Raw genomic sequence first — 9,680 nt, forward strand, 5'->3', positions numbered from 1 at the left:
GAAAATGAACATAGCTATAGAAGATTGTACATAAGAACATAAGAATGGCCGTATTGGGTCAGACCAAAGGTCTATCTAGCCCAGCAGCCTGTCTGCCAACAGTGGCGACCACCAAGTTCCCTGGAGGGGGTGGACCGAAGACAATGATCAAGTGATTTGTCTCGTGCCACCCATCTCCAGTCTCTGACAAACAGAGGCCAGGGACACCATTCCTACCCCCTTGCTAATAGCCTTTTATGGACCTAACCTCCATGAATTTATCTAGCTTCTCTTTAAACTCTGTTATAGTCCTAGCCTTCACAGCCTCCTCTGGCAAGGAGTTCCACAGATTGACTATGCGCTGTGCGAAGAAGAACTTTCGCTTATTAGTTTTAAACCTGCTACCCATTTATTTCATTTGGTGTCCTCTAGTCCTTATACTATGGGAACTAATGAAGAACTTTTCTCCTCTCCATACCACTCATGATTTTATATACCTCTATCATCTCCCTCCTCAGTCTCCTCTTTTCCAAACTGAAAAGTCCCAGTTGTTTTAGCCTCTCTTCATATGGGACCTGTTCCAAACCCCTAATCATTTTAGTTGCCCTTTTCTGAACCCTTTCCAAGGCCAAAATATCTTTTTTGAGGTGAGGAGACCACATCTGTACACAGTATTCAAGATGTGGGCGTACCATGGTTTTATACAGGGGCAGTAAGATATTCTGTGTCTTATTTTCTATCCCTTTCTTAAGAATTCCTAACATTCTATTTGCCTTTTTGACCGCCGCTGCACTCTGTGTGGATATTTTCAGAGAACTATCCACGATAACTCCAAGATCTCTTTCCTGATTTGTCGTAGCCAAATTAGCCCCCATCATACTATATGTAAAATGTACTTTCAAAAAAGGGAGAGTGGAAATGAGTATGCTACTGTCACATCTTTCAAAACACTCTTGGAAACGCCTCTAAGAAAATACATTCAAGCTATGTCTGCACTACAAGGTTTTTGCACAAAAACAGCTGTTTTGTGCAAAAACCAGTGGAGCATCCACACCTCAAGCATGTTCTTGCGCAAACAAACAAAAAATACAGTAAATCGACAAGACAGAGAGTTTTTGCTGGTAGAGTTATTCCTCTTCCCATGAGGAATAACTCCTTTTTGTGCTACAGCTTTTGTGCAAAAAGGCATGTGTGGATGCTCCATAGGGGTTTCTTGCGCAAAAAAAGCCTATCACAAAAAACACAGGTGCTCTTATGGTCATTCTGTGAATGGCCATCAGAGCTTTCTTGCGCAAGATTGTCCATGCAGTGTGGACACTCTCTTGCACAAAAACACACTTTTTGCTTTTGCGATGCACTTTTGAGGGGTGGACGCGTTTCTGCACAATACGTTTGTGTGGAAGATCTTTTCCGCAAAAAGCTTCTTGCACAAAACCCCTGCAGTGTAGATAAAGCCTAAGAGAAAGGCCGCAGCCCAGCGCCCTGCCTGCACAGGTTGGAATCCTCCCCGGCTGCCACTCAGCTGGTTCTTTTTTCCCATATGTATTACAACATGATCTTACATGATTGCTTACTATTTATCAAATACTATATAGTGCCATACAAATTTTGTTGCCACCTTGGATACACATACAGAGCATTTTCATCTATGAAAGTCATTTATTTGAAATATTATGCTTAATACATGACCTACAACTACTGCCAGTAATTATTATTATTATTTTATTACATTATATTACCATGCTAATAAGTATTACAGACTACATAGATCTGTGGTTTGATTCAGTGTGGCAATCTCACGTTGCTACTTTAGTGACACTTTTGTGGACTTGAAAGGTACATAAAATACAACACAGTGGGTTGTATGCACTTTAAGTGTAATGCAGTTACACCAAGAATGATTTTGGCCCAGCATATCTCATCATTCTGATTCAGTGATGAAAATGAACAAAATGGACACTCGAAAAGGTGGCAGGAAGATGGCTTCTAAGAATGAAATCCTGGCCCTAATGACGTCAATGGTATTTTTGTTATTATTGTCAGTGGAGCCAGAATTTCACCACAAGTAAAGTTATACTCTAAAAGAAAAGAATAAGGCAAACTTGCAGGGTTTATAAAAGATTTTTTTTCCTACCTAGATGTCTTGGTGATGCAAATCACTGCTGTCACACCTTTTCTCTCATGTGATTAATTAGGCCATCTTGATATTATTCTGACATGCATACATTGAAAAACTCCAAGCAAATGCAGGGTAGTTTTTTAAATGTCATTTTTGTATCCAGACAGAGGGATTGTGCAGGATTTTTTAGAAGGTTTAGCAGCTCCATCATTCTTTAATTCTTAGTTTTCACTACTAAGAAAGTGCTGTGAAGGATAAAGGGAAAAAATCAGTCTATAAGCTGTGAATCAGGCTGGCACCTTTAGGAGTGAAAACCTGCTATTTTCCCTTACACACACAAAAGAGAAGGCTGATTGTATCCCTGTATACTCACTTTTCTACTTTCAAAAACATTAACAGTTATAGCATACCAGTGCGGTCAGCAAGGCAGTCTGGTATTTTCAAGTTCTTTCCTGCCTATGCTCAAATACTTACCCTAGTCAATAAACCTAAATGTAAAGAACAAACTGCAGCTTCAATTATTTTCTATATCAGAGTTGATTAAAACTCAGTATGAGCTCATAAGACATGAACATTTCGTACTGGCAGAGCAGGTGTTCATCTTCATGGTTAAAAACAAAAGCCAATGGGAAGAGACAAACGGGTTATGACAGATCACTGCATGAATTAGAAGGGATCAGTAGGAGTTTCTGCAGTCATCAGATAGGACATGAGCAATGTCCTTCACCGAAAAGTTAGAAACTAGTTCCCCAAAATTGAATCATACTGTGGCATTTACAGCATGTTGATTTGTATTAATTCTTCAGCTGAATATGCATCTCTCTGCTGTTTTTTAACATTTCTTTAGATTTTTTTCCCCAGTGAATGATTTTTTTCCTTCTCAAGTCTCTTTTTTAAATTCCCTTAGGCATCCAAATTTGCTATTTTGAGACTTCCCTTCAAACATGAACAATGTAAATATTTGTTTTGCTCCTGTTCCTGATATAATGGTAGATAAGAGCTCTTCCTTCCTAATACTCAACCCTTTTTTCCTGGAGCAGCTTGGTCCTTTAAAAAATAGGTTACTAAAAATCAGAACAGAGTAATATAAAGTAACCCACCTGTAGTGCCAAAAGTATATTAGAATGTTCAAATAGAGAAGAAAATATCTATATATATACAATATAAAACACATGTGGAGAAGTCCCCATGGGGGGTATAGTTTGCTGCCATAACACTCTGGCTATGTTGGCCAATCTTGGGCAAGAACATATGCAAATGAGGCACCATTTTTGCGCAAGGGGATTTTGTACAAGAAGAAGCAGTCTACACTGATCCTTCTTGCACAAAAAACTGCAAGAGCCGTTCTGAAAATAAGTGGCAGAACGGCTCTTGTGCAAGAGGGAAGTTTTGCACAAAAATGACAGCTCATTAAGTGTGCAAATGAGGCATGGTGATATTCATCACCACGCCTCATTTCCACATGTTCTTGTGCAAGACTGGCCTGTTTAGATGTAGCCTCTATATACTAATAATGTGATAATTTTTCACATGTTTTAGGAAACACATTTTACACATCTTTCATTAAGCAAATTACCACGGCATGAAATGTATCACTCCAGACTATAAGTCGTCTTTCCTTTCCTTTGTGTTCTCAATTATTTTCTCTATCATTTAGTCCCTATAGTCATCTTATTGTTCCTTTCCTGTACTGAGTCAGATCCAGGGTCTACCTAGCTCAGTATCTTTTCTCCAACAGTGGTCAATACAGACCTCCTGGGTAATATAAAAAATAGGGCAGCAGGGGTGATCCACTCCTGTTTTCCAGTTCCCTTTCCCCATTCTCTTTAGTGTGTTTCCATATTTATTTCCCCTGGTTTTCTTTTCTAGTCCATAGATTGTTTTCTTTGACTTTTTTGTAATTTAAGAATATAAATTGGCCGTACTGGGTCAGTGCAAAAATCCACCTAGCCCAGTATCCAGTCTTCCAACTGTGGCCAATGTCAGGTACCCCAGAGGGAATGAACAGAACAGGTAATCATCAAGTGATCCAACTTCTGTCACTCATTCCCAGATTCTAGCAAACAGAGCCTAGGGACACCATTTCTGCCCCACCCTGGCTAATAGGACCTATCCTCAATGAACATATTGTTACCAGATTTGCCCAATACTCCGTGGTATGCTTATTTATTAGGGCTACTCTTATGGGACTGGGGGAAGGTTAACAATTCTATCAGTGTGCTGCTTGTGCATATGGAGCTGAATTCTCCCTGCTGCCAATTCCCCCTCCCACTGGAGCTCTCCTGCAGGAACTAGGTTCCTCAGGAGGGGGTTCTTCCCACCTTAGCAACACACACAGACACTCATACCCACTAACAGAGCACGTCTGAGAGGACTGGGTAATCAGCACTCACAAGCTGACTCCTCATATATCCCTGGGCTCAGCAGGTTGGGTTTAACAGCAATGCCACACTGCACCCTCATGTGCCCTTGGACTCAGTGGGCTGGATTAAACAGGACTTTAAGCTGCCATCCTCATATGCTCCCAGGTTCAGCACCTCATAATCCCCACTTTCACACCACAATCATTCACCAGTAAACCACACGATGAGCAAACCCCCACAGGATTTTAAGCACTACAGGGATCTTTAGCTTGGGTACAAGAAGCGTTGTTGCAGAGCAAATGGGGAAGCCAAAACAACACCCCTTGAGGAAGAGTGAGCAAAAGAGAAAGAAAGAGAGAGAAGCAACCAGCTTAACAATGGAAGTTATTTATTATATATATAGGGAGCCAGACACACAAAACAGTTACAATATTAAATCTAAATTGGAACTGATTACAAATGTTAGGGCTAGCTAACCATATAACAGTTTACATAGGGCAGAGTCAGAAGGCTAGGCTTAGAGATAGGTAGTTGGTGGAAGGGAGGGAGGGAAAAAGACCTCACCACTCCATGGAGTGTTCACTGATCGGGGTTCCCAGATGGTGATGGTAGCTGGGGGTCCAGAGGGCAGGAGACAAGCAGAGCAGAGCCCCCAGCATGATCAGACAGGAGATGAAGAAATCTCAATGGAACTGATGTAGTTTAAATCCAGAGATCAGAACTGTTTTTCTTTGGGCAAGGATAGGAGTTTTTATAGGGATAGGACAATAGTTCAAAGCGAAAGAAGTGAGACAATAGAAACTGATCACCCCTGGTTATGGGTGATGTTCCTTGAACCAACTCACAATGCAACTAGACAATTTCAGTATTTTGGATGTCATTAGGATCGTTACTAGAATTGTCTGATAATGATTAATTTGGGTGCGAGCAGGCCTGGGTTCATTAGCATCTGGAGTAGAGATTTCCCATCAGGCAGTGCTTCTCTGCTTTCGGTATCCCATAGTTCACTGCAGTTCCTGCCTTGAAAGAGCTGGTCTCCATTCTGAATGCTAATGAGTTCTATCTTCAATGCAAATGAGGCAGGGGTATTTCCTTAATTAGTTTAGGTGTGTCTTCCCTGGCCTTTTCCTTGCTTTGTCTGATTCTAGCAGAGGCCTAGCGGTAGGGGGGCATGGTTTTACATGAATGTCACTCCCTGGCTTCCCAAGAGCACAGGGCTGGTACGTAACAATATCTAATTCTTTTTTTAATCCTTTTAAAGTTCTGGTATGTGTTAGATGCTGATTCCTCACTGTCAGAGACCTTGGGAAGCAGGCCAGTCCTTGTTTAAGGACATCCCCCTAATCTGAAACACATGCTCACCACCAAACATGTCCCCCAGAACAGAAACACTAACCCAGGAACCTATAACAAACTCCTGTCTACACATCTACTCATAGAACCTAACTACATTAGCCATTTAATCGAAAGCTTGTTTACCTGCACATATACTAATGTGATATATGCCATTATGTGCCAGCAATGCCCCTCTGCCATGTACATTGGACAAACAGGACTGTCTCTATGCAACAAAATAAATGAACAAAAATCAGACATCATAAATGGTAACATACAAAAAACAGTGGGACAACATTTTAACTTCCCTGGACACACAGTTTAACAGACTTGAAAGTTGCCATTCTCAAGCAAAAAACCTTCAAAACCAGACTGCAATGGGAAACTGCAGATCTGGAATTCATATGCAAATTTGACACCCTCAGAATGGGTCTGGTGGGTTTTGCCCACAGAAGCTCATGATGCTATATTTATTTTTGTTAGTCTCTGAGGTGCCACAGGACTATTCATCTCTCATTACAATAGGTAATTTCCCCCTATATGTATTCTCACATTCTTATCCACATCCACCCTGATTGAATTAGCTCTGATGTTGCTCTCCCAGCTCTGTATCCCTGTTTTTTTTCTTTCACTTCACGCATCTGATGAAGAGAGCTGCAACTCATGAAAGCTTATGACATAATAAATTTGTTAGTCTTTAAGGTGACACACACGTCTTTTGTTTTTGCTGAAGCAAACTGATATGGCTACCTCTCTGAAACCTTTGTTTCATGTGTAAATTTTCCCACCTCCCTGTTTACCCCGTTTTCCAGATCATTTATAACTATGTTGAGTGGGATCCTAGAACAGACCGATGAGGGATGCCACTATTTTCTACTCTCCAGTCTGAAAAATGACCATTTATTCCTACCCTTTGTTTCCTATATTTTAACTAGTTACACCCATGAGGGGAGCTTCCCTCTTATCCCAGGATGGATTACTTTGCTTAAGGGCCTTTGGCGAAGGACTCTGACAAAGGCTTTCTGAAAAATCTAAGTACACTCTCTAAGTACACTGGATCACTCTTGTCCACATGTGTGTTGACCCCTCATGAAATTCTACTAGTTTGATGAAGCATGAATTTCCTCTAGAGAAACCATGTATGTTTGACATTTCCCCAATAAGTTGTCTTGATCTATCATTTAAGCAATCATTTAAGGTGATGAGATTACTTTTTCTCTGCATCCCATCCTTAGGTGACATGTACCCAGTCAATGCGGGGACAGTTGAAAACCCTATTATTATTAAGGGTTTTTTTTTAATAGCCTCTGTAATTCACATGAGCATTTCATAGACTATCACCATCCTATTCAAGTGGCTAGTAATATATTGTTACTGCCTTATCCTTATTGTTAGAGCATAGAATTATTATCTAAAGAGATTTTATGGTACAGATTGGTTCATTTAAGATTTTTACTTCATTTATTCCTATGCTTTCTTTCACATAAAGTGTCACTCCCCCAACAGCATGACCCTGTTCTAGCCTTCCTATAAATTTTGCATCCAGATATTTCCGTGGCCCATTGATTATACTTATTCCACTAAGTTTCTGTGATGCCTACTATATTAATATCCTCATTTAACATGAGGATATTGATATAACTCACCCATCCTATTATTTAAATGTTAGCGTTTAATTGCTCTTCTGTAGCATAAACTGTCCTTAATTCATAGTAAGTCACTAGAAAGAATGAAGGAGTTACTTGCTGATAGGCAGAGCACAGTAAATGAGTGGAAGATTCATTACTAGATGCAGTGGGAAGTCCTGGAAGAATATATACAAAAATACCTTCCCCTCCATCATGTAACTCAATGCTAGAAATTTCTCTCTGTAGGTTTGGAATAAAAGCCATTCCTGTTTTTTGACCCTCAGATTCATTTTAGGCATAATAGACCATAGTCTAACAGCGCCTCCAATGGTGGGGGAAGTTGTCTTAAAATCCAACAATTTAGGAAAGCCAAGGGCTCCGGCCCCTTTAAATCATTGCTGGAACCCTGGGCCCTTTAAATTGCTGGGCCACACAAGGTTCTGGCAGTCTGGGCAGCACAGAGTTAGCTGCTCCTAGCCTTGTGCCTTCCACCCAAGGCCCTGCCCCTTCTTGGGCCCAGAGCCAAACCTCCCTCCCCACATTGCTCAGAAGTTTCAGTCACCAGACCTGTATTTTACTCAGTTTAGTGAAGTTGCTCTTGATTTATTGAAGTCTAAAAACATTGACTTAGGACAGCTGTATTTGTGTGCATTGTGTCAAGGGCCCCATGCAAAGAGATTGAAGATTTGAGCTATTAGGCTACACTGCAAATCCCAAAATAGCTATCCCGCGTCTTCACAGAAAGCCCATTATTTCAGGCTCGCTATTCCAATGTCCCTGTGAAACTCATTCTGCAAGGAGTAAGTGACATTTCAGAATAGTGCTTTATTTCAAAATTTGGTGCTGTGTAGACAGCACCAAATGACGAAATAAGCTATTTTGAAATAGCATCAAAATAAGATACGCAATTTGCATATCTTATTTTGAGTTACGGTGAAGAGTAAACACACCCTTAGTGAGCAAGATCACATTAGCACCAATACACTGCATTGCAGGAACAAGAACAGACAGGTAGAACACCATCACAGTCTTGTCTCTTTTTATTTATTTATTTATTTATTTTTGCTTTTCCAGAGTAGTTGTGGCATCTTAGATTTATTTTGAAAATACAATTGGGCCTAAGTCTTTCTCTCATTCTACTTTCAGCAGGTCCTGAAGATGACTATGGAGAGGCTTGAAAGCAGTGGATGAATACTGGGAATACTGGGAACAGACTAGAACCCTGGAAATCTGTAGATATCTTCTTTATATCGCAGGTATCTGCATCCGTGGATGTCAATGCAGATATCTGAAGCTCATTTTTGTGGATAAGGTGCAGATGCGGATGTAAATTTTGTATCCATACAGGACTCTAGAACTGACACTCTAAGATTGTTTAAGAGCTGCTGAAAGGGAGAGATGGAATTACTATGTTGCCCATTAAGTCATGCAGAGAATAGGAATGATAAAGTGTATAATGCAAGTCATGACATCAAGTCAAAATCTTGTTAATAATGAATGGAGACTGTACTATGCGGAGTACCAGGAAAGGGTTCTTTCAGTGCCTTATTAGATATTGCTAGAAAGTTCTTGTCTGATAGTCACTGTAGTAAATGCATAAATTGATAAGAAGGCTTTTTCTTCTAGTATTGTATTGCATTTAAAAAGCTTCAAATTCAAAGCTATCAGGCAATGGAAGATGAATAAATACAGAGAATGTACTTAAAATTTGCATAAATGCACACATTTTGTGCCTATAATCAAGATAATTGAGGAGAAATGTTCAACTAATCCATTGTGATTCTATACAGTGTTCCAGTAACTATTCAGAAAGTCAGTATTAAAAAACTAGTCTAGATGTATTTTTTCAAGCATTTGAAATGGAATACAAAAATTACTACCTGAACCTACAATATATTAATATTAACTGAGGGTGAATGCCTTGACTCAAATAAGAACTAAACCAGCTTTAGACCAGAAAGTGAGAAAACAAATATGGGTTCAGAAATGTTCTGCTCATTTTTACAATTAAGCTTCAATATTCACCCAGGCCTATAAGCAAAAGTGCTGAAGAAGTGCTATCTTAAGAGCCAAGTGGCTTTTCCTTTGATTTCGGCAGTGCTCCATGCAAGTGCTGCATTCCTTCTGTGCACCTTTAATTGCAGGACCAGGACCCTAGTGCTGTAACTGACTCCACTGTGGCTGTGCAAAGATACAAGGGCAGGCCTGTGCAGAGAAACTCACAGAGCTGCTGTTTGCTTTTAGACACGATACAAT

At 40.1% G+C, this 9,680-nt stretch overlaps 1 long non-coding RNA gene across 2 annotated transcripts in view; it reads left to right on the top strand.

Moving 5' to 3' along the window:
* LOC112543869 (uncharacterized) overlaps positions 1-9,243 on the top strand; it is a 113,559-nt gene extending 104,316 nt beyond the window's left edge. For both annotated transcript variants that reach the window (XR_012903896.1, XR_012903897.1), the window contains one exon: positions 8,571-9,243. This is a non-coding gene — a long non-coding RNA (uncharacterized LOC112543869). The remainder of the gene's footprint in view (positions 1-8,570) is intronic.
* Positions 9,244-9,680: the final 437 nt, after the last annotated feature.

Source organism: Pelodiscus sinensis, chromosome 5, assembly GCF_049634645.1.
Source record: "Pelodiscus sinensis isolate JC-2024 chromosome 5, ASM4963464v1, whole genome shotgun sequence".
NCBI lineage: Eukaryota > Metazoa > Chordata > Testudines > Trionychidae > Pelodiscus > Pelodiscus sinensis.